Source organism: Rattus norvegicus, chromosome 10 (assembly GCF_036323735.1).
Source record: "Rattus norvegicus strain BN/NHsdMcwi chromosome 10, GRCr8, whole genome shotgun sequence".
Lineage (NCBI taxonomy): Eukaryota > Metazoa > Chordata > Mammalia > Rodentia > Muridae > Rattus > Rattus norvegicus.
The window spans coordinates 33,552,484-33,575,127 of record NC_086028.1 but is presented as its reverse complement, the minus strand read 5'-3'; the positions used below and the strand labels follow the sequence as shown (position 1 = coordinate 33,575,127).

General features: G+C 42.5%; 1 pseudogene; it reads right to left on the bottom strand.

Annotated features, from left to right (window-relative positions):
* Positions 1–13,708: 13,708 nt before the first annotated feature.
* LOC120095453 (small nucleolar RNA SNORA17) lies at positions 13,709–13,827 on the bottom strand (annotated as a pseudogene).
* Between the last annotated feature and the right edge of the window lie 8,817 nt (positions 13,828–22,644).

Below are 22,644 nucleotides of genomic sequence, written 5' to 3'. Positions count from 1 at the left end.
GAGATAATTCACAGTGGGGCACAGGAGGTAAAGAAGATTAATCTGGATTGGGCATAATGGAGACAATGAAAATGTCCCATCACTCCTGCCCTTCTCCCTGCCCATTGTTGGTTCCACCTCCCGAATACAAGTCAAGGAAGCCACTAGGACCTTTTGGATCTTCAGTCTTGTCACTTACAAAATGGAGAAAATTATTCCTGATTATCTGCTTGTTTAAAAACTAACAAGTAGGGGCTGGCAAGATGGCTTAGTGGATACATACTTGCCATGTGTCTTAGTTCTATCTCTGTTGTTGTAATTAAATACTCTTTTTTTTTTCTTTTCTTTTTTTCGGAGCTGGGGACTGAACCTCGGCCTTGCGCTTGCTAGGCAAGCACTCTACCAGTGAGCTAAATCCCCAACCCCGTAATTACTCTTACAAAGAAAATCAGCTTGGAGTAACAAGCTAACCATTCCTGGTTACAGTCAGTCACTGTAGGGAAAAGCAAGGCAGGAACTTTAAGCAACCAGTCCTATCACATCTACAAGTCAAAAGAATGGGGCATGCATGCAGTCCCATTTGTCTTTCTGCTTATTCCCAGCTCAGTTTCTCCACTTTTTGAATAGTTCCAAGTCCTCTGTCTTGGGAATATTGCTGTCCACAGTAAGTTTCATATTCCCACATCAATTAACTTTAATTAAGATTGTCCTCCATAGACATGCACACAGGCCAACCCGAGGTAGACAGTTTTATCACCGAGACTCTCTTCTAAGATGATTCTAGGTTGTGTCAAGCTGACAGTTAAAGCTAAGCACAGACTCCACTGTGGAAGGAGAAATTCACTCTCAAAAGTTGTCCTTCGCCTGTCTACACGCTCATATGTGCACCCTCCACAAATACACACATGCACACACATGTATATGCCCCCCCCACATATGTACATATACATGTATATGCCCACACATGCACACACATAGCACATATACACACCACACACTTGAGCATGCACACACATAAAAATAAAATAACATGTGAGCATCCTTGGTTTGGGAACTGTCACCTTAAAAACTTCATGTGAGCGATGTCTATTTCTACTAAGACAGATCAGAGCACCACAAACTTCTGATGAAAAAGCTGAGTGCATACAGCACGAGTGGGCTGGGTATGTTGATCCTCCAGTTCTTGCTTACTGGGATCACCCTTAGCTGTTAGAATCTTGTATCCTTCCCAAATTCTTCAGGCTTGAAATCTTGACCAGTCTCCTGGTGCTGAGCTTGCTCACCCCTGGAGTTAAGGGCTATTGCCGGGGACCATCCATACCTCTGTCTACCTGGGCCAGAGCTTCCCACAGTCCTTGCCCTGGCAGGGAGTTGGCAGGGATGGATCTGAAAAGCATTCCGAATGGGGTTCCCTGGGGAGGCATCGGTGGGTAAGTGCTGACCTGCTGGTGGAAGGCATTTAAAGTGATTCTCTGGCATTATCCTAAGAGCATTCATATGCAATCAGGGTGGACACATTTTCTAAAAGGCAGATAGAAATGCATCCCTGCTGTGCTCAGGAGCCCAAATTTGGAAGGCTCTTGTCCAATTAAAGTATTATGGAGTCCAGCTGCTCTTCAAGGTTATTGCTGGAGAGGGAGGAGTTTATTTTTTTTTCCTTCTTCTACTTTTATAGTAGAGGTGCAGCGGACAGGCCAGTGCCTACAGAGAACAAGATAATGTTTGAGTTCATGCTGCTAGGAGTGGACCTGAATTCTGTGTGAGTGTGTGTGTGTGTGTGTGTGTGTGTGTGTGTGTGTGTGCGTGTGTGTGTGTGAGTGCGCGTGCGCACGTGCGCATGCGTACATGTACATTCACGAGAGCTCTTGGGTGCACATGTGTGCATATACATACATGTATGAGCTGTATTCTTTCAAGTTTTGTCTTTCAGTGGCTTGGAAGATTTAGATGACCTAAAATTGAATCTTATGTATCTTTGGACACATAGGTATGCTTTAACTTTCTCTTTCTCTCTCTCTCTGCCCACCGTTCTTTTTTGATAGGGTCTCAAGTATCTCTGGCTGGCCTTAAACTTTCGGTATATCCTCAGGTGATCTTGAACTTCTGATCCTTCTGCATACATGGGATTACAGTCATTTACCACCATGGCTTGGTGTGGGGTGTGGTAGTAACTCTCTTTCAGGGCTCTGAGAAGTGAACATAGAGCCTTTAGGATGCCTCATACGGACTGAATGCTTGATAGGTTGCCTCCTTACTTCCCTTCCTGAATGTGGGCACTCCTATTTTGTTACATTCAGGCTGCTAGGGGCTGGGGATTTAGCTCAGTGGTAGAGCGCTTGCCTAGGAAGCACAAGGCCCTGGGTTCGGTCCCCAGCTCCGAAAAAAAGACCAAAAAAAAAAAAAAAAAAAAAAAGAACATTCAGGCTGCTATACTAGGTGCCCAAGCTGTGAGTACAGAAGTAGTGGCAGGTACACTCTGTGGTATCTGGGTTAGGGCTGTAGTTTATTCAGCACCAAGGACAGCACCTGGTCCAGCTCAATTCCCTGGGATGCTCAATAAATAAATGAATGTATGACAAATGAAGGGAACCACTAACTTAGGCAAGGACTCTAGGAAGTGAAGATGGAATATAAAATGTTACGTGAAACCCAAGGATGGGGATGAACCATCCCACGTCAAAAGACACGGTTATGTCACGAAGACGTAAACCAAGCCAGAGTGTCACTGTAGATATACCAGTAGCTGTTGCTATCTTTGAAACTTTGCCTGATTCCCTGTAAACTGTTAGACCATAGCCTGTCCCTCTAAGATCCCAATCACTCTTAAGAAGCCAGATCCAAAAGCCTGAAAAAAAATTAGGCCTTTTCCTGGCAGCTTTCTCCTTGGGATAGAAAGCTAAGGAGCTGTTCTGTGCTGTGCGGCCGACAGCAGTATAGTTCTAATGTATAGTTCTAACCATAACTGGCCTCTCATATTCTTTGTCATATACACTATGCTGAACTTAGTCCTGTGGTATGAAACTTCCTGACATCTCTGAAAGGATATAAAAGTCAGATGTTGTTTTTGTTTAAACCTGGAGAGAATCTCCGTTGAAAGAGTTAACAAAGAAAGAGAAAGAGGGACGGTGAGAGGAGGCCCTGAGGAGCCTTCAGAGAAATCTCCTAACTCCAGGCCTGATTATGACCTTCATCTTCTTTCTGAAGGGAAATATGTGAATTATATGTCCTCTCCTCCATCACCTCCAACCATCTTCTGCCTCTCCGTTATTATGTTTAACATGTGCTCATTTTCCTCCTCTTTAGGCTATCTGGCTATTTCATAATTATTAGCTCAACTAACTTCAGCTACTGACTGGATATCTCAGGATTCCCATTTCAAACTCTTAGGACTGCCTATGGTTGGCTGAGTTTGAGTTAGGTATCTATTAGAAATGTTTGAGAGCGGCCAGTCTCAGTGGCTCCTTTCCCTTCAAAATTAGGAGCAGTTGCCTAGTGACTGCAAACATGCAAGTTTGCAAACAGAGCTGAGTCTGTGCAGAGTGAGGAAATCTGCAGAACAATAGTGGGTAAGCTGGGAGAATCACCTTCATCCTTGGGGCATAAGTAAAGAGACATGGAGTGTAGAATTTGTAGGACTATTGAGTTCTCTGATCCTGTCCATATGACTTATACTGGAGTTATATTTTAGGGGTAGGATTTTGAAAAACTCTTCCCCTTCCAAGGCCAAAAACTTCCTAAGTAACATCTAATGGAAATAATGAATGTTAACAAATATAAGAGCTTAGTTCTTGAGCAAAGTATGTCAAAAGTCAATGCATGTGTTCCTGTGACATCTGTAAACCCAAGGGGAATGAATTAAATATGCAAATTCTTAGATTTAGAGTTCCTTCTGGGATTTCACATTAGGGAGCTGTGTGCTTCCCTAATCCAGCGGCTCTCAGAGTAGTCACCCAGCTTTCACATGCATCTGAATTCTTAAAAAGGTAAGCCTTGCTGAAGACTAAGGGCCTTAGGTCTAGGGAAGGATCCACAGATTTGCATTTCAACCAATGCTGAGAGGTGTGTGTGTGTGTGTGTGTGTGTGTGTGTGTGTGTATGTACGTGTATGTGTGTGTCTGTGTGTGCCTGTGTGGTGTGTGTAGTGAATCGGAGGCAATGAAAGCAATGATTTTCTGAGTTACTTTCTAGTCTTGGCTTAGCCCTAGAAAGTTAGAAAGAAAAATCTGATGAGACCGATCCTGTTAGAGCAGTGGTTCTCCACTTTTCTAAGGCTGTGACCCTTTAATAAAGTTCCTCATGTTATGGTGACCCCCAACCATAAGATTAGTTTCGTTGCTACTTCATTAGTGTAATTTTGATGCTGTTGTGAATCATAATGTTGACATCTGTGCTTTCTGATGGTTTTAGGTGACCTTTGTGAAAGCTCATTTGACTTCCAAAGAGTTTGTGACCCATGGGTTGAGAAATGATGTGTTAGATGGGGACAGAGATGGTCTTGCAGATGTCATGAGGAAAGCCTTTGTCAGCTATTAGAATGGAGCAGCAGTGGTTGGTTTGGGAGAGGGCATGACATATACTTAACCTTCATGAATGAGGTTTATTAGGAGCAAAGGTCATAGGATCATGATAATAAGTCTTTAAGGTGAGAGAACACTAAAAAGGGATAGTAAAGTATATTAAAAATAGAAGAAGAGACCTTAAAGGGAAAGGACAGTTTCCCTTTCAAATCTGGAGAGAAACTTAAGAGTAATAACTTAAGGTAGGGGTAAGGTAGAGATAAAGTCACCATGAGAGGATAGTGAGGGGAGGCCTGGGCAGCATATATCTATATCTATCTAAAGTTTTTGATGCTGGTGGAAAGTTTTACACAATGTGACTTAGTTTAATATAGCATTCTGTGACAAAGAGCATTGAAAAGCCAGGTACCAGAAACTGGAGCTGTTTGCACAGCACAGGACAGCTCCCCAATTCTCTGCCCCAGTTGTGGGAGTATGGACTGACTCCTTCATCTCTTACGGTGACCAGTGTCTTGAAGGGACAGGCCCACATTCTAACAGTCTGGCTTGAATCCCAGCAGCAATCCAGCTCAGTAGCTGGCTCAGATTCTGTGCTCTCCCCAATAGAGGAAACCAAATGGACACAGTAGTAGCAGAATCAGCCAGAATTAAGTTTAGTTAGCAATGACACGTTTTAAAAAAGATTGGCCTGAGCCAAGCAGCAATGACCTTGACCCTGGCAGGAATTAGGGCTTGTGTTTTTCTTTTTCTTGCTATCCTAGTCTCACATTCTACCTAGAATTAAGTATAATTAGATGTATAAGATGCAAAGATATCTAGAGAGATGTAAGTAATCTAAAGCTGAGAGGTTCACTAGACAGTACGATAATGATACTCTGTCACCTGGCCGGGATGTATTTCAAGCAAAACTGACCTCACTGGGGTCAACCACCACCAACTATCTTTACATCTTTTTTCCATAGCAAGGCCCCAAGCTTGCCTAGCTCAAGTGACTACCACCACCTATTCTTGTTTCTTTATCTATTGTTTTTGTTTATTTTATTTTGTTTTACTGTGATAGGGTCTCATGTAGCCCAGGGTGGCCTCAAGCTTACTAGGAAGCCAAGAATGACCTCGAACCTCAGATCTTCCTGCCTTCACCTCCTAAGTGTTGGGGTGTGATATCACACCCAGTCTTACATAGTGCTGGGGATCAAAGCTAGGGTTTTGTGCCTTGTAGGCAAGCACACTACCAACCGAGCCACATCCCTCACCCTGTATTCCTTCTATGGACTGTTCTCGGGGGCCGGTTCATCATCTCTTCCACAGATAATTTCCTACCTAGCTAACACATGGACTTTCTCATGTAAAGGTGGGATGGGCTCAGAAGGAGTCAGTCTCACAGCCTGACAAACCTGTAAACTAACCGCTGTCAGGTTCCTCTAGATCAGGTGGTTCTCAAACCACCCCTTGGTCAAACCACTATCTCCAAAAAACATTTACATTGCTATTCCTAACAGTAGCAAAATTGCAGTTGTAAATTAGCAAAAGAAAACAACAACAACAACAACAATTTTATGACTGGTGATAACTACAACACAAGGAACTGTGATAAAGTTTGCCTCATTAGGCAGGTTGAGAATCAGTGCTAGCTTAAAGCTTAGTCCTTGGCCTGTTTAGTCTGGTTTTTGAAAAAGGTTTTGTTAATTTAGGTTAGTAAAATCCTCATAGACTTGCTGTTTTCTTTAAGGGACTTTTCATTTACTGCCCCTAACTCTGCCTCATGGCTATAAATTCCCAGAAACCCTCACTTGCCTTGGTGTGAAGCCGTATCTCTCCCTTGCGGCAAACTCCCTTTGCAGCAAGCAGTCCTCTTGGATGAAGCCCACCTTTCCTTGTTGACAGCATTTGGGTATCTTTCTTTTGACGAGGAATTGGGACAGCTTACGGTAGACCTAAATTTCCTCTCCTAGCTTATCCATTCTCAGAGACCTCCCCTCCTTTCATGAGCTTTAATACAATCCTAGTGTCTTAGGGTTTTACTGCTGTGAAAGGATACCATGATCAAGGGAACTCTTATAAGAACAACATTTAATTGGGGCCGGCTTACAGTTCAGAGGTTCAGTCCATTATCATCAAAGAGGGAGCATGGCAGCATCCAGGCAGGCATGGCGCAGGAAGAGCTAGGAGTTCTACATCTTCATCTGAAGGCTGCTAGGAGAATACTGACTTCCAGGCAGCTAGGATGAGGGTCTTAAAGCCCACACCCACAGTGACACACCTACTCCAGTAAGGCCACACCTACTCTAACAGGATCATGCCTTTTAATAGTGCCACTGTCTGGGCTGAGCATATATAAACACCTAGTGTTCCATATGGAAGTGCGTTTAGGGATGGTATTGAGAACAAGTTGATGGCATCTCGGTAGAGACAGGGTTCAAAATGGAAGTTCAGTGAAGTTGTAAGAAATGAAATGTTGTTGCACGGCTGAGAGCATAGACTTAGAATGATAACTTTTTATATGGCTGTCCCATTCATCCTCGCAGCAAACCTGTGAGAATATGGGGGTGGTCCCAAGGATCCCCATTGGCCATTAGCTATGGTGTTTCACAGCCTTAGCTGTAAGATGTGCTTCCTTGTGCATCCTATGGTTGGATGTCTTCAGTGACCACTTCTTGCCACTAGATGGGATTATACATTGCAGGATGCTTTGAGTCTTGCTGGGATTTGAGTATAGATTGGAGGAAAAGTCAGTTAAGAGACAAGAAATGAAGGGTGTTTCTAATCCTTTCTTAATGCTCAAAGATGACTCCCCTCTTCTTTTGTCATGGTCTTTAACATTCTTATTTTGTAAGTTGTCTTTGTAAGTTGTCAAAGCAACACAAAATAATATTAACTGTAAGTAGTTAAGAAATTTATCAGTTACAAATATTTTCATTTCTTTCCTCAGAGATACTGGTAAGAGTTTTCTGTTTCTTTCTTGATTTTTTTCATTTGCCTTTAGAGAGGCATTTATGTACCTATATAAGTATATCTGTGTTTCCTCATAATAGGCACATATAACCTGTACACTGCATTCCTACTAAACTTGTTTCCTCTTGGTGTGTTTAAAAACATTTTAAGTAAGGACAAGTCTATTAACACATTAATTGACTGTATAGAATTCTGTGTTTGTGAATTTTATTTATTTTTTTTAAAAAGATCTTTGCTTGTTTTATCTGTATGAGTGTTTTATATGCATGTAAATATGTGTACCATGAATGTGCAATGCCTGGTGAGGCAAGGAGAGGGCTCCCATAGAAGTGGAATTATGGGTAGTTGTGGGTTGTCATGCTGACACTGGGAACTAAAGCCAGGTCCTCTGCAAGAACAATAAGTGCTTTTAGCTGCTGCTCTACCACTCTAGGCCCAGTTTTCTTTCTTTCTTTCTTTCTTTCTTTCTTTCTTTCTTTCTTTCTTTCTTTCTTTCTTTCTTTAAGATAGAGTTTCACTATATGGAATGAGCTGTTTAAATTCACGGCCATCCTCCTGGTTCAGTTTTCTGAGTGCTGGGGTTATAGATCTGAGCCATTATGACCAGCTATGTCATAACTTTTTATAGTCACACTTCTCTGGATGGACATTAAAAAAATTTCCCCTTTTCCTCCCTTTCTCATGATTAACATTACATGTGGACCCTATTAAGCAGAGAGAATTCCAGAACCTAGGGAATCCCAGGAGAGTAAACTATTTTCCAAACGGAAGCTTAACCAGTTACCAACCATTAGCAAATACTTATGATCCGCTTTCACTTATGATTCCTTTGCCTTCTAGAAGTTCCTTCTAGCACCCCTTAGGGTGCCATTTCATGAATGGTTGAATATTCAAACTCTTCACATTTTAAAAATGCTCCATTTGTTTTGTCTTAAAAATACATAGAATATGTTTTGATCAAATTTACTCCTATCCTATCTAGTTCCTCCTTTGTCTTCCTGCCACTTTACATTCCAAACTTTATATGTGCCTTTTCTTTTAAAGATTGATCTCATCATTTATTTACTTATTATTTTAATCTATATGTATGTATGTATTCAATGTGCACGTGCATGTGCATGTGTACGTAGGTGCCCACAGAGGCCAGAAGAGGACATCTGAGTCCCTGGAACTTGAGTTTCAAGCAGCTGGGAGCTGCCTGATCTGGGTGCAGGGTATTGAACTCAGGTCCTCTGTAACACCAACAAGTGCTCTTAACCATTGAGACACTGCTCCAGCCCTAAGTGCTCTTTAAGAAAACCCACTGAGTCCATGTAGTGTTTCCAGTACGTGCCTGGTTGTATGACTACATACTAGAATTGAATAGCTTCTCAGGGGCTATACCCCTGAAGAAACTTTCTTTCTTTCTTCCCTTCCTCCTTTCTTCCCTCTTCCCTAGTGATGTGTTATATCAAATTTATCCTCTATGCCCACACTTCTAGTTCCTTCTTTGTCCCACGTACCACTTTCCCCTCCGTCCCTCTCTCCTCTCTCCTTTACTCCTTATCTTCTTATCTTCTTCTCCTCCTCTTCTCCTTCTTCTCTTCCTCCCTTTTAAAAAATATTCCTAACAGTGTTGCAGAGACTACTCTCATGTCTATAACGTTTAAAACATTGTGCCCTTGTTTTAGTATCTTCTGTTTCGTTTAGTTTGGCTCTTATTTTATCTTTATGTCTCTTGGATCTGATGTTATAGGCATTTACAATTTTGATAGCTACTGCAATTTGCCCTCCCAAAGATTGTACTATTTTAAACTCCCACCAGCAGAGTTGTGAAGAACAATGATTGTAAATCCTGACGTGTATGCTCCTGTTTAATGACCAGTGTGTCCTGCCAGATTGTAAGACTCCCTGAGGGCGGAAGTCTGCTGTGTCACCTTAGTACCGTCCTCAGTGTTTAGCACAGTGCTTGAGTGGGTGCTCAGCAAATGTGGAGACAAACAGTAGGTGCATAATGAATGCTTGCCAAGGACTCATTCTTAAAGTCTACCTGGGAACCACTTAAAATGGGAATGTTAACTGATGAGGTTTAGAAGGCCATAATTTCTCAAATTCACTTGGAAAGTAAGGCTAAAAGCAATAGTTTTTAAAAAGTTTTAATTCTAAAAATTTAATCCATTGCTTTAACACAATGAGAATACCAAGAGGGAAAAAGATACCTTTCACTTTGTAGGTATGCTGAAATTGGATAATGTACTTACACAGAGGTATGAGTCTGAGCCCCCTTTGGGGGGCTGTTTTTATCGTGTTCCCCAACTCTGTAACTTCACTTGATGGTTCTACCAAATGTCAGGTCTACTGCTAATGTCCCATTCTCATGACTGAGAGGCAGTGAGGCATGACTCATTCTCATTTATGGCCTTGCTTTGTTTGTTTGGTGGCACGGCAGGTTGCTGTACCTCCTTGCATCTTGAACTCTTTATCTTGGAGTGGGATGATCATTTCTTTGACTCCTGCTTCTTGGCCTTCTTCTGTGAAGCAGAACAGGTTGCTTGCAAAATATTAGCTGCAAGGGATTTTTACTGGCTCCACATGCTACTTTTCGCTCTCCTCTCTAGTTCATAGTTGGGATTCCCTGTAACAAAAGAAACCAACAAGGGAGCAGCCGAAGTTTAGTGACATGCATATCTTCTCTATACATGGGAGATTCATGTTTAATGACCAACGTGTCCTGCCAGATTGTAAGACTGTTCAGATTGTTGAGAACCAGTGGTATAACCCAAAGAGTAGGTATACAGTTAGGGACTAAGGGCAACAGTAAGCAATAAACAGACCAATCTTCATCTTAGGAGATATGCTGCCAGAATTCAAATAGATGCTTGAAACCACAAACTCTATCCACAATATTATCTTAGTTACTGTTTTATCATTGTGAAAAGACAAAATGACCATGGTAACTCTTGTAAGAGAAAGCATTTTACAGGTTCAGAGGTTTAGTCTATTATCATCTTGACAGGGAACATGGCAGCATGCAGACAGACATGGTGCTGGAGAAGTAGCTGAGATCTATATCCTGATACAGAGAGAGGGGGAGAGGGGGAGAGAGAGAGAGGAAGAAGAAGAAGAAGAAGGAGGAGGAGGAGGAGGAGGAGGGAGGGAGAGAGAGAGAGAGAGAGAGAGAGAGAGAGAGAGAGAGAGAGATAGATATTGGGCCTGGCATGAGATTTTGAAACCTCAAAGTCCACTCTCAGTGACAAACTTCTAACAAGACCACACTTCCTAATTCTCGTAGTCCTCTTGACCAAGCCTTCAAATACATGAGCCTATGAGGGCCATTCTCATTCAAATCTCCACAAATATTACATTTCTCAAACAAACATACTATGATAAAGTTTAACTTAGTGGTTCTCAATCTGTTGGTCCTAACTGCCTTGGGGTTTAATGACCCTTTTACAGGGCTCACCTAAGGCCATCTGCATATCAGATATTTGCATTACAGTTCATAACAGTAACAAAATTACAATTATGAAGTAGCAACAAACAATTTTATGGCTTGGGGTCACCACAACATGAGGAAAGTTATTAAGGGGTTGCAATATAAGGAAGGTTGAGAACCTGTGATTTAACTACAGAGTAGTATATAATTAGGGATTACTAAAGAGAACAATATTAATAATGTATTATAAAAAGTTAACTAAGTAACCTTTGGTGTTACTTGTTACAGCAGACATGCTGAAGTCTCCCCACGGCACCAGTGCTTTTGGACACTATATGTTCCATCAGTAAGAGTGGGTTTCCTACTTATACTTTCTATCTAGAAATCTGATGTCTTTTCTACCTCAAGTAAGCAATTACTTAGCAGGCTATAATGTTGGAGGTCAAGGTACAGCAGCAAAACTAGCACTGACTTTTAATTCTTTCTCCTCAATCTTAAAAAAAAAACCATTTTATTGGTTCTTTGCAAATTTCACATTATGTACCTCAATCCCTCTTATCTCTAACTCCCCCTCACACCTAGCCTCTCCCACAAACAGAGGGAAAAAAACTCGTGGAGGCTCTGGTGTGTCACTGTGTCCTACAGTATACCGTTTGGTCAACATGTTTTTGCTTGCAAATACTCATTTCAATGAGTTGTTGTTCTGGTATGAGGCTTCGGGCTTCTGCTACACTGGAACCTCACTGGGACTCCTCTTGGATATCTTTTGGTTGCCCTGTGTCATGGAGATCCTGAAGTTTGTGTCCGTAGGACTGGCCCCTTCATGCACTCCAGCAGTTTATTGGTGGGGAAGATGTTGAGGTGGGCCAATTTTAAGCCCTTGATCTGGGCCTGAGAGGTATCTGAACTGGTCAGCCCACTAGTTCCCCTCACCCACACCATCAAGGTGAGCTCTCCCACCCTGCCCTGGCTGGCCCGTCCTTTGCCTGTTGCCAGCAAGGGGCGGAGCCAGCTCTTCTGTTCTCAGGCCTTTGGGGCTGGCTCATCTGTGCCCATGTCGTCATGACCAGCTCAGCTGTGCTGCCCAGGTAAAGTGCAGGGCCCTCTCTCCTAAGTGCTGCAGCAGGTGAGGGACAGGACCAGTTCTCCCACTCTTATGACCCCAGGGCCAGCTCTTTTGCCTGCCATAGGTGGTAAAAAAACCAGGGAGGCGAGGCAGACATCTTTTCCTTGTTTGCACCACCTCACAATAGACAAGAGTCAGGGTCAGCTCTCCTATGCTCACCTCCTCTGGGCTGGGTCATCTGCAATCCAGGGTCAGCTTTGCTGTGCTACCCAGGTGAGGTGCAGAGCCTGCTCTCCAAGTGCTGCATCGGGTAAGGGACAGAGACAGTTCTTCTGCTCTCACGACCCTGGTGGGGCCAGCTCTTTCACACACTGAAGTTGATGAGGGCATCCTTTGCTGATGCCAGCACACAGCATTCATGCCCTTGGGCTGACTCACCTGTAACACCTACATTCAGGACTAGCAGCTCTACTACGCTGCCCAGACAAGGTGCAGGGCCCATTCTCCTGAGTGCTGCAGCTGGTGAGGGGCAGAGCCAGCTCTCCTGTATCATGATCCCAGGGCCAGGTCTCTTTCCTGCCTTAGGTGGCAATGGGGAAGAGGTAGGACCATATCTCTCCCTCATCCAAGCCACTGTATGACAAATGATGGCAGGGCCAGCTCTCCCATGCTCATACCCTCAGGGTCAGCTTAGCCACAACTCCTACAACCAGGGCCAGCTCTACTGTACATTTTAGACAATGTGTAGGGCCGCTCTCTTTAGTACTGCAGCTGGCTAGAGGAGGGGTCAACTCTGCTCAGCCCCCAGGGCCAGCTCTCTCACAATGCCTAGGTGAGGGGTGGAGCCAGTTATGCACAGCCCTCAGGCATCAACGTGTTTCTAGGGACATCTGCCTGGCCTTTGGTGGTAATGGACCCATGCTGCTGCAAGGCCATTGTCTTAGTTGAGGTTTTACTGATGCAAACAGACACCATGACCAAGGCAACTCTTTTAAGGACAAAAATTAACTGGGGCTGGCTTACAGGTTAGAGGTTCAGTCCATTACCATCAAGGCAGAAACATGGCAGCATCCAGGCAGGCATTGTGCAGGAGGAGCCGAGAGTTCTACATCTTCATCTGAAGGCTGCTAACAATACTGACTTCCAGGCAGCTAGGATGAGAGTCTTAAAGCTCACACTCACAGTGACACACTTCCTCCAACAAGGCCACACCTTCTAATAGTGCCATTCCCTGGACTGAGATGCAAATCATCACAGCCATGGACCCAGACATGGCCCCCAGTGGCATCACAGGTTAGGACCCCACCATGGTCTCAAGTGGCAATCAATGGCTACTCACATCAGGCTGTTCCTCACTACTTCCAAGTCTCTGGTTCTGCCTCTCTTCATTGCGCCTACATCCTTCTGTTTCTTACTCTTTCATTTCTCCATCACTTACTTGATTTTCTTAGTGGCACTCAGGGTCTGTGACTATCTGGGGTTGTCTCAGGAGTGGTCTCAGGAGTGCCATGCTCCACCTGTACATTATGGCACCAGGCAGGGGTCATCTTGGGCGTGGTTTGCCCTTACCCCCCGACCTGTGTGGTGCTATATGGTGGTACATACATCAGTCTAGCTTCCTGTCCAGGCCCCATGGTGCTGGAAGTGTGGTTGTTTTGGGCTTGCTCCTCACCCTGGCCACCTGTGTGGCCCAATGTGGGGGTCATCTTGCTCCCTGAGAGTTCACCTGAGTCTGTGTAGCACTGACTGGTGGTCATCTCAGGTTTGCTTCTTTCAGGGAATGTTAGACTACTAATCATTCAGATGTTACAGGCCAGAACACTGATCATAGACATAACCTCTCTCTTCTCTGCTACCTGTGGCAGAGCAACCACATCTATAATATCTCCAGGGGCAGGACCTTTTTTCTTCCCCCCTTTTTCTTTCATGCAATATATCTTGGCTACAGTCCTTCCCTTCCGCTCTTCCCAGTTCCCTCTATCTTCTGTCTCCCCCAGGTCTACTCCTCTCCCATTTTCCTTTAGTAAAGAGCAAATCTCCCACTTGGTCCTCAGTTTTATAGACAGAAGCCTTTTCTTATTATAGGTCTTAACACCAGGAAATGATTTTATTTAGTTGAGAGTTAAGGAGAAATTTGTGTGTGTGTGTGTGTGTGTGTGTGTGTGTGTGTGTGTGTGTGTGTGTGCATGTGCACATGTCATGGGACATTCTTGGAGGTTTGAAAATAGCAGGTAGGAGACAGTTCTTCCTTTCCACTATGTAGGTCTTGGGGATTGAATTCAGGTCAGTCTCAGGTAGACCTGAGAATCTGTCTGTCTGTGAGGGTCTCATATAACACATGCCTCCACCTCCGAAGTGCAGAGATTACAAGTCCGAGCTGCCATGCCTAGTATAGTTGAGAAAATCTACCTTTTTGTTTATAGGAAACACTAAGGTGTTTCCCAGATTAAGTAAAACAAGAGTTACTTCTATGTAAGCACTATAGCACCATAACAATCACCTGAAAACTGACATGGCAGCGACATGTGATCACCCTACATGACCCTGCCAAGATTGAGCCTATTAAGATTCTCTCACAGCAAGAGGTGGGAGAGCTAAGGAAGAGAGTGAGGCTCCTAAGGCCCTGCTCCTGCTCAAGGACATATAGGTGGTTCATAATTGCTACACTCTTGGGTTGTATAGCTGTCATGGGTTGTTTTGATCCCATAAGTTACCACTCACCCATGCTCTTGTAAGTAATCCACAATAAATTCATTGATTAATTGAGCTAGAGTTGGGTAGACCCCTTGCTTTTTGTCTGTTGTGACCCTCTTTATCTGGGGCTGAATAGGAAGTCACTTTTGGTAAAGTCACCCAACAGGTGGGCATCATGGAGAGCCGGGATATACTGGGCAGAGATATTATTCATGTAGTGCATGGGATGGAGAAGGAGGGAGAAGAGTTCCTCAGACTTCTCTGAAAACGGAATAACTTAAAACTTTGGAATTATTTCTGAAACTTTCTGTGGAACAGTTTTTGTACTGTGTTTGGCCACAGGTGAATGGAGCTAGGAAAAGAAATCAAGCTATACATAAACATGTACCACTATTCAGGGAAGTCTCAAGGAGAGAAATATGAGCAGGCAGCAGAATTGTCTTATGCATCAGGTTTAAACGCTGTAATTTCCTAGCTGTTACAAAAGGCTAGCCCCTCACCCTATTTTCAGAGATTCTTCTGTGCCTGCTTCTCCTTTCAAAACAACCAGCTCAAAAGAATCCAACATTAAAGGGGCACACAGTGAGGAAATATAGTCTAGGCTTTCTGTTTCTCGTTCTTTTTATGCTCATTGGTGTTTTGCCTGCATGCATGTCTGTGTGAGGGTGTTAGATCTTGGAGTTACAGATAGTTGTGAGCTGCCATGTGGTTGCTGGGGATTGAACCCGGGTCCTCTGGAAGAGCAATCAGTGCTTGTAACTGCTGAGCCGTCTCTCTAGTTCAAATCTAGGCTTTCACAGTGATTGAGTCTCATCAACATATAGTGATGAGTTCAATGGCAAAGTGAGCATTGACTAAAGACCAGCACTTGACGGGGACATAAGACAACATGCTATGTGATAAGATGGAGAAGAAGAAAGAGTTGCAGGGTGGGTGGGGCAGGATCTAAGGGCTGAAGGCACTAATGTGAAGAGAGGGTCACAGCCAAGCAATTGAAAGACAGGAAGCTCTGCTGTCGCTGTGAAGCCAGAGCCTGTCTTCTTGGGGTTGCTTTTGGTTTATTTGGTGTGCCGTTAACCTTTGCTCTACTCTGGCAGTACTTAACTCGGGGCCGTAGGCAGGGGAGAAGGGCACAACAAATTTAGTGGGAGGCATTTTTAAGTGAGTTAAGCAATAAATCCTCATGTACCATGAGCCTGCCTAGTCTTCCCCAAACCTGGGAATTCAATTTTGTACAGTGTACACAGTTTGCCAAGCTTGCTAGGTCACCAGGAGAACAGCTTGATGTATTGCTAGGGGAAGAAATTGTTCTGCCCCTTTCTTCATTCAAATTAACACCTTTTCATACTGGGTTGACAAGTGACAGATCACCTGAGAATATATCCTGGCTTCAAGTGATTTGATATCTCTTCTCTGTTTCCCTATCTTTACTTCCTTCCTTTAGAAACAGTAAAGAAGAAGCATTATTATTGTAATTGCTATAGACTCAGGACCTGCTTCATAAGCGCCACACCTCAGGGCTTGACATATGGCAGCCATTAAAAAGTGACGAATGGATAAACGACTAGGTTCAGTTGATGTCTGCAGATTCCCCTCCTTCTTCCCAGAGGGTCACAGGAATGCTTTGCTCTTTGCCTGTTTATTTACGTATTTATTTCCATGGTAGATGTTGTCTGGAGGTCATTGTGTATGCTACTCAGCTTGCCTTGAATGAGGGTCATGTTCTGAAAGTGTTGGCGGCTTCTTGAAGAACAGAGAGTTGCTTTTCCTAAAGTAAGTCCTTCCCAAGACTAGCTTTTCCTGATCCCCACAAATTGTAAGGACCTAGATTCCTCACCCAACTTGGGGGGGTGTGCTCAGGGGTTGGGATGGGGGGGTGAGGTGGGGAGTGTGGGTGGGGGATGGAATGTAGGGTGGTGGTGGTGGTGGTAGTGGTGGAGGATGTAGGGTGTAGGGTGTAGGGTGTAGAGTGTAGGGTAGAGGGTATAGGGTGTAGGGTGGAGGGATGGTGGTGTTCTGAAAGAGCATTTTAGCTCCAGGCAGTTTTAGATGTTGGCTATCATTGAGCTAGCTACACCACAGAGACTCTCTCTCTTTTCCAATTTTGAATTTTAATTTTATTTTACATTCTCACTATAGTTTCCCCTCCATCATCTCCTCCCAGCTCCCCTGACCCCAATCCACTCTGCCTCCATTTCTTCAGAGAGGGACAGCCTAATGAATATCAACCAGCCATGGCATAACAAGTTGCAGTAAGTCTGAGCACCTCTTCTTCCATTAGGGCTAGGCAAGGCAACCCAGTAGGGGGAAAGGGTCCTAAAGGCAGGCAGCAGAGTCAGAGACAGCTCCTGCTACCACTGTTAGGAATCCTACAAGAAGATCAAGCTACACAACTGTAATATATGGGGCTTAGGTCAGTCCCATTCAGGATCCATGATCGGCAGTGCAGTCTGTGAATAGGTTGGTTGATTCTGTGGGATTTCTGATAAAACTCTTTCTCTTTTACTCCCTTGCTCCCACTTTGTGTTGGCCACATGGAAATTCCTTTATAACCCTCCTGCATGTTACATTTCTTCTCAGAACGTGCTTTCTAGGGAGGACAACTGATCACATTTTATTTTGACTTTATATTTTTTTCTCTGATTTTCTTCCTCACTGGCAACAGCATCAGCCAACCTTTATTGCATGTTTGCTATGAACTAGGACCACTGATTTGTCTCATTCAATCCTCATGACACTCCGAGGACAGGCCTTATTAGAATCACGTAAGAGAACGTGGCTGGGATTCAAGGACTCATGTGCGGCCACAGGACCAATTTTGTTAGAACCAGAATTTGAACCCTGCTGGGAACTTGAGATGAAGATGAAGGGCACTATCAAGAGATGGAAATAAATTTGGCATATATACACAATGGAGTTTTATTCAACTCTAATGAAGACTAAACTTATGTCATTTATAGGAAAATGGATAGTCCTGGAGATCATCATGCTAAAAGAAAGAAACAAGGCTCTGAAAGTTGAATGGTACATTTTTCTCATTGCTGAAAAACAATGAAACATTAAATAAAAAATTATATCTTAGTAGAAGGTGGGCTGTTTATGGGGAGGAAGAGGAACAGCAGTAAGGAGGAAGAGTGAGCACGTGCATGTTACATATACATAATGTATACATAACATACATAATGTATTCATGCATATACATACGTATACATATACCTTAGCAAAGCCAGGCCTGGTGACTAAGCCTATAACCCCAGCTATTCAGGAAGATAAGCTTCAAGGCCTACTTGGGCTATAGAGAAAATTCAAGGTGAGCTAGGGCAACTGAGCCAGATCCTGTCCCAAAATAGAATGTGGAAATGGCTGTGGCTCACCAATGGGAGAGCTTGTCTAGTATTCATGAGGCCCTGTCTTTAAGCCTTAGTGCAAAAAAGGTTATAGTGAAAACTGTTATTTTATACACTAATAAATCTAGACAAATGTAAACAAGTGACAGGCATTTAAAAATGTTCTGAAGATCACAAACGCTTTTTGTTGAAGATCGTTTGGAGCCAATGAGGTGGAATTATTTCTCTTCTCGTGCCCTTTACAATAAGTTTGTAATTTTTCTATGTCATAAAAGCTCTGAGAAGCCTTACAATAGGGAAACACACTCATATATCCTAAACTTATGTTCAATAAATTCTTGTATTTATTTCTTATTAGATACATGGATTGCTTTGGACTCGGCTCCTGTACTAGGCACAAAGAACCGAACCTAAATGCTGTCACTTGCTAAAGTTGTACAACACCGATCCCAATTGAGCTGTTTATTTGAACTTTCTGAGCACATAGCTCAGTTTCAATCAGCATGAGAATGAAGCTCCTTGCATTTTGTTTTTAATCCTTAAAATACCCAAAACAACAAAACCAATGCAACCAATCATCCAACCAATCAACCAACCATCCAACCAACCAACCAACCAACCAACCAACCAACCAACCAACCAACCAACCAACCAACCAACCAACCTTAAAGCAACCTGATGCTAACCCATCATGCTTCCCTGTCTCTACATTACAAGGAAAGTAGCATAGAAATGACAAGTCTATTCTTCACTTCCTGCCTCTTCTTCCTTCAGCTTTCCTGTTATAGAACTGATGTCCTCTGCTCAGCTCATGTGAATACTCATTGTGTGTCATGAAATGAAATTCTATATATGAAATTTGAGCAAGATTTTAAAAAAAGATTTGTTTATTTTATGTAGGTGAGTAGTGTTGATCTCTTCTGATCCCCCAAAAACAGGGGACCAGATCCCATTACAGATGGTTGTCAGCCACTATGTGGTTACTGGGAATTGAACTCAGGACCTCTGAAAGAGCAGTCAGTGTTCTTAACTGCTGAACCATTTCTCCAGCCCCTTGAAATTTGAGCAAGATTTTTAAAATAAGTTCATTGAAATGAATGTCTTTAGACATGCATGGTAGTGTTCTTAATATCCTCTCTCTCTTTCTCCCTCCTTCCCTCCCTCTCTCTCCCTTCCCCTCCTCTCTCTCTCTGTCTCTGTCTCTGTCTCTGTCTCTGTCTCTCTCTCTCTCTGTGTATGTGTGCGCTTTGGGAAATGTTAGTATTCTAGTTTGTATCTGGAGCATTCCTCAAAGGGACACGTCTTTTTTTTTTTTTTTTTTTTATTATTAACTTGAGTACTTCTTATTTACATTTCGAATGTTATTCCCTTTCCCGGTTTCCGGGCCAACATCCCCCTAATCCCTCCCCCTCCCCTTCTTTATGGGTGTTCCCCTCTCTAAATTCTTTCTCGGCTTGTTTCTCTTTTGTGTAGAAGAAGGCTACTGATTTATTTGAGTTAATTTTATACCCAGCCACTTTGCTGAAGTTGTTTATCAGCTTTAGTAGTTCTCTGGTGGAACTTTTAGGATCACTTAAATATACTATCGTATCATCTGCAAATAGTGATATTTTGACTTCTTCTTTTCCGATCTGTATCCCCTTGCCCTCCTTTTGTTGTCTGATTGCTCTGGCTAGAACTTCAAGAACTATATTGAATAAGTAGGGAGAGAGTGGGCAGTCTTGTCTAGTCCCTGATTTTAGTGGGATTGCTTCAAGTTTCTCTCCATTTAGTTTAATGTTAGCAACTGGTTTGCTGTATATGGCTTTTACTATGTTTAGGTATGGGCCTTGAATTCCAATTCTTTCCAGGACTTTTATCATGAAGGGGTGTTGAATTTTGTCAAATGCTTTCTCAGCATCTAATGAAATGATCATGTGGTTTTGTTCTTTCAGTTTGTTTATATAATGGATCACGTTGATGGTTTTCCGTATATTAAACCATCCCTGCATGCCTGGGATGAACATGCCTACTTGATCATGGTGGATGATTGTTTTGATGTACTCTTGGATTCGTTTTGCCAGAATTTTATTGAGTATTTTTGCGTCCATATTCATAAGGGAAATTGGTCTGAAGTTCTCTTTCTTTGTTGGGTCTTTGTGTGGTTTAGGTATAAGAGTAATTGTGGCTTCATAGAAGGAATTCGGTAGTGCTCCATCTGTTTCAATTTTGTGGAATAGTTTGGATAATATTGCTATGAGGTCTTCTATGAAGGTCTGATAGAATTCTGCACTAAACCCGTCTGGACCTGGGCTCTTTTTGGTTGGGAGACCTTTAATGACTGCTTCTATTTCCTTAGGAGTTATGGGGTGGTTTAACTGGTTTATCTGTTCCTGATTTAACTTCGGTACTGGTATCTGTCTAGGAAATTGTCCATTTCCTGCAGATTTTCAAGTTTTGTTGAATATAGGCTTTTATAGTAAGATCTGATGATTTTTTGAATTTCCTCTGAATTTGTAGTTATGTCTCTCTTTTCATTTCTGATTTTGTTAATTTGGACACACTCTCTGTGTCCTCTCGTTTAGTCTGGCTAAGGGTTTATCTATCTTGTTGATTTTCTCAAAGAACCAACTTTTGGTTCTGTTGATTCTTTCTATGGTCCTTTTTGTTTCTACTTGGTTGATTTCAGCTCTGAGTTTGATTATTTCCTGCCTTCTACTCCTCCTGGGTGTATTTGCTTCTTTTTGTTCTAGAGCTTTTAGGTGTGTTGTCAAGCAGGTGACATATGCTCTTTCCTGTTTCTTTCTGCAGGCACTCAGCGCTATGAGTTTTCCTCTTAGCACAGCTTTCATTGTGTCCCATAAGTTTGGGTATGTTGTACCTTCATTTTCATTAAATTCTAAGAAGTCTTCAATTTCTTTCTTTATTTCTTCCTTGACCAGGTTATCATTGAGTAGAGCATTGTTCAACTTCCACGTATATGTGGGCATTCTTCCCTTATTGTTATTGAAGACCAGCTTTAGGCCGTGGTGGTCTGATTGCACTCATGGGATTATTTCTATCTTTCTGTACCTGTTGAGGCCCATTTTTTGACTGATTATATGGTCAGTTTTGGAGAAAGTAGCATGAGGAGCTGAGAAGAAGGTATATCCTTTTGCTTTAGGATAGAATGTTCTATAAATATCTGTTAAGTCCATTTGGCTCATGACTTCTCTTAGTTTGTCTACGTCTCTGTTTAATTTCTGTTTCCATGATCTGTCCATTGATGAGAATGGGGTGTTGAAATCTCCTACTATTATTGTGTGAGGTGCAATGTGTGTTTTGAGCTTTAGTAAGGTTTCTTTTACGTATGTAGGTGCCCTTGTATTTGGGGCATAGATATTTAGGATTGAGAGTTCATCTTGGTGGATTTTTCCTTTGATGAGTATGAAGTGTCCTTCCTTATCTTTTTTGATGATGTTTAGTTGGAAATTGATTTTATTTGATATTAGAATGGCTACTCCAGCTTGCTTCTTCCGACCATTTGCTTGGGAAGTTGTTTTCCAGCCTTTTACTCTGAGGTAGTGTCTGTCTTTGTCTCTGAGGTGTGTTTCCTGTAGGCAGCAGAATGCAGGGTCCTCATTGCGTATCCAATTTTTTTTTTTTTTTTTGGAGCTGGGGACCGAACCCAGGGCCTTGCGCTTCCTAGGCAAGCACTCTACCACTGAGCTAAATCCCCAACCCTACGTATCCAATTTTTTAATCTATGTCTTTTTATTGGGGAGTTGAGACCATTGATGTTGAGAGGTATTAAGGAATAGTGATTATTGCTTCCTGATCTATTCATATTTGGATGTGAGGTTATGTTTGTGTGCTTTTCTTCTCTTTGTTTTGTTGCCAAGATGATTAGTTTCTTGCTTCTTCTAGGGTATAGCTTGCCTCCTTATGTTGGGCTTTACCATTTATTATCCTTTGTAGTGCTGGATTTGTAGAAAGATATTGTGTAAATTTGGTTTTGTCATGGAATATCTTGGTTTCTCCATCTATGTTAATTGAGAGTTTTGCAGGATACAGTAACCTGGGCTGGCATTTGTGTTCTCTTAGGGTCTGTATGAGATCTGTCCAGGATCTTCTGGCTTTCATAGTCTCTGGCGAAAAGTTTGGTGTGATTCTGATAGGTCTGCCTTTATTTGTTACGTGACCTTTTTCCCTTACTACTTTTAATATTCTTTCTTTATTTTGTGCATTTGTTGTTTTGACTATTATGTGTCGGGAGGTGTTTCTTTTCTGGTCCAATCTATTTGGAGTTCTGTAGGCTTCTTGTATGCCTATGGGTATCTCTTTTTTTAGGTTAGGGAAGTTTTCTTCTATGATTTTGTTGAAGATATTTACTGGTCCTTTGAGCTGGGAGTCTTCACTCTCTTCTATACCTATTATCCTTAGGTTTGATCTTCTCATTGAGTCCTGGATTTCCTGTAGGTTTTGGACTGGTAGCTTTTTCCGCTTTACATTATCTTTGACTGTTGAGTTGATGATTTCTATGGAATCTTCTGCTCCTGAGATTCTCTCTTCCATCTCTTGTATTCTGTTGGTGATGCTTGTATCTATGGCTCCTTGTCTCTTCCTTTGGTTTTCTATATCCAGGGTTGTTTCCATGTGTTCTTTCTTGATTGCTTCTATTTCCATTTTTAATTCCTTCAGTTGTTTGTGTTTTCC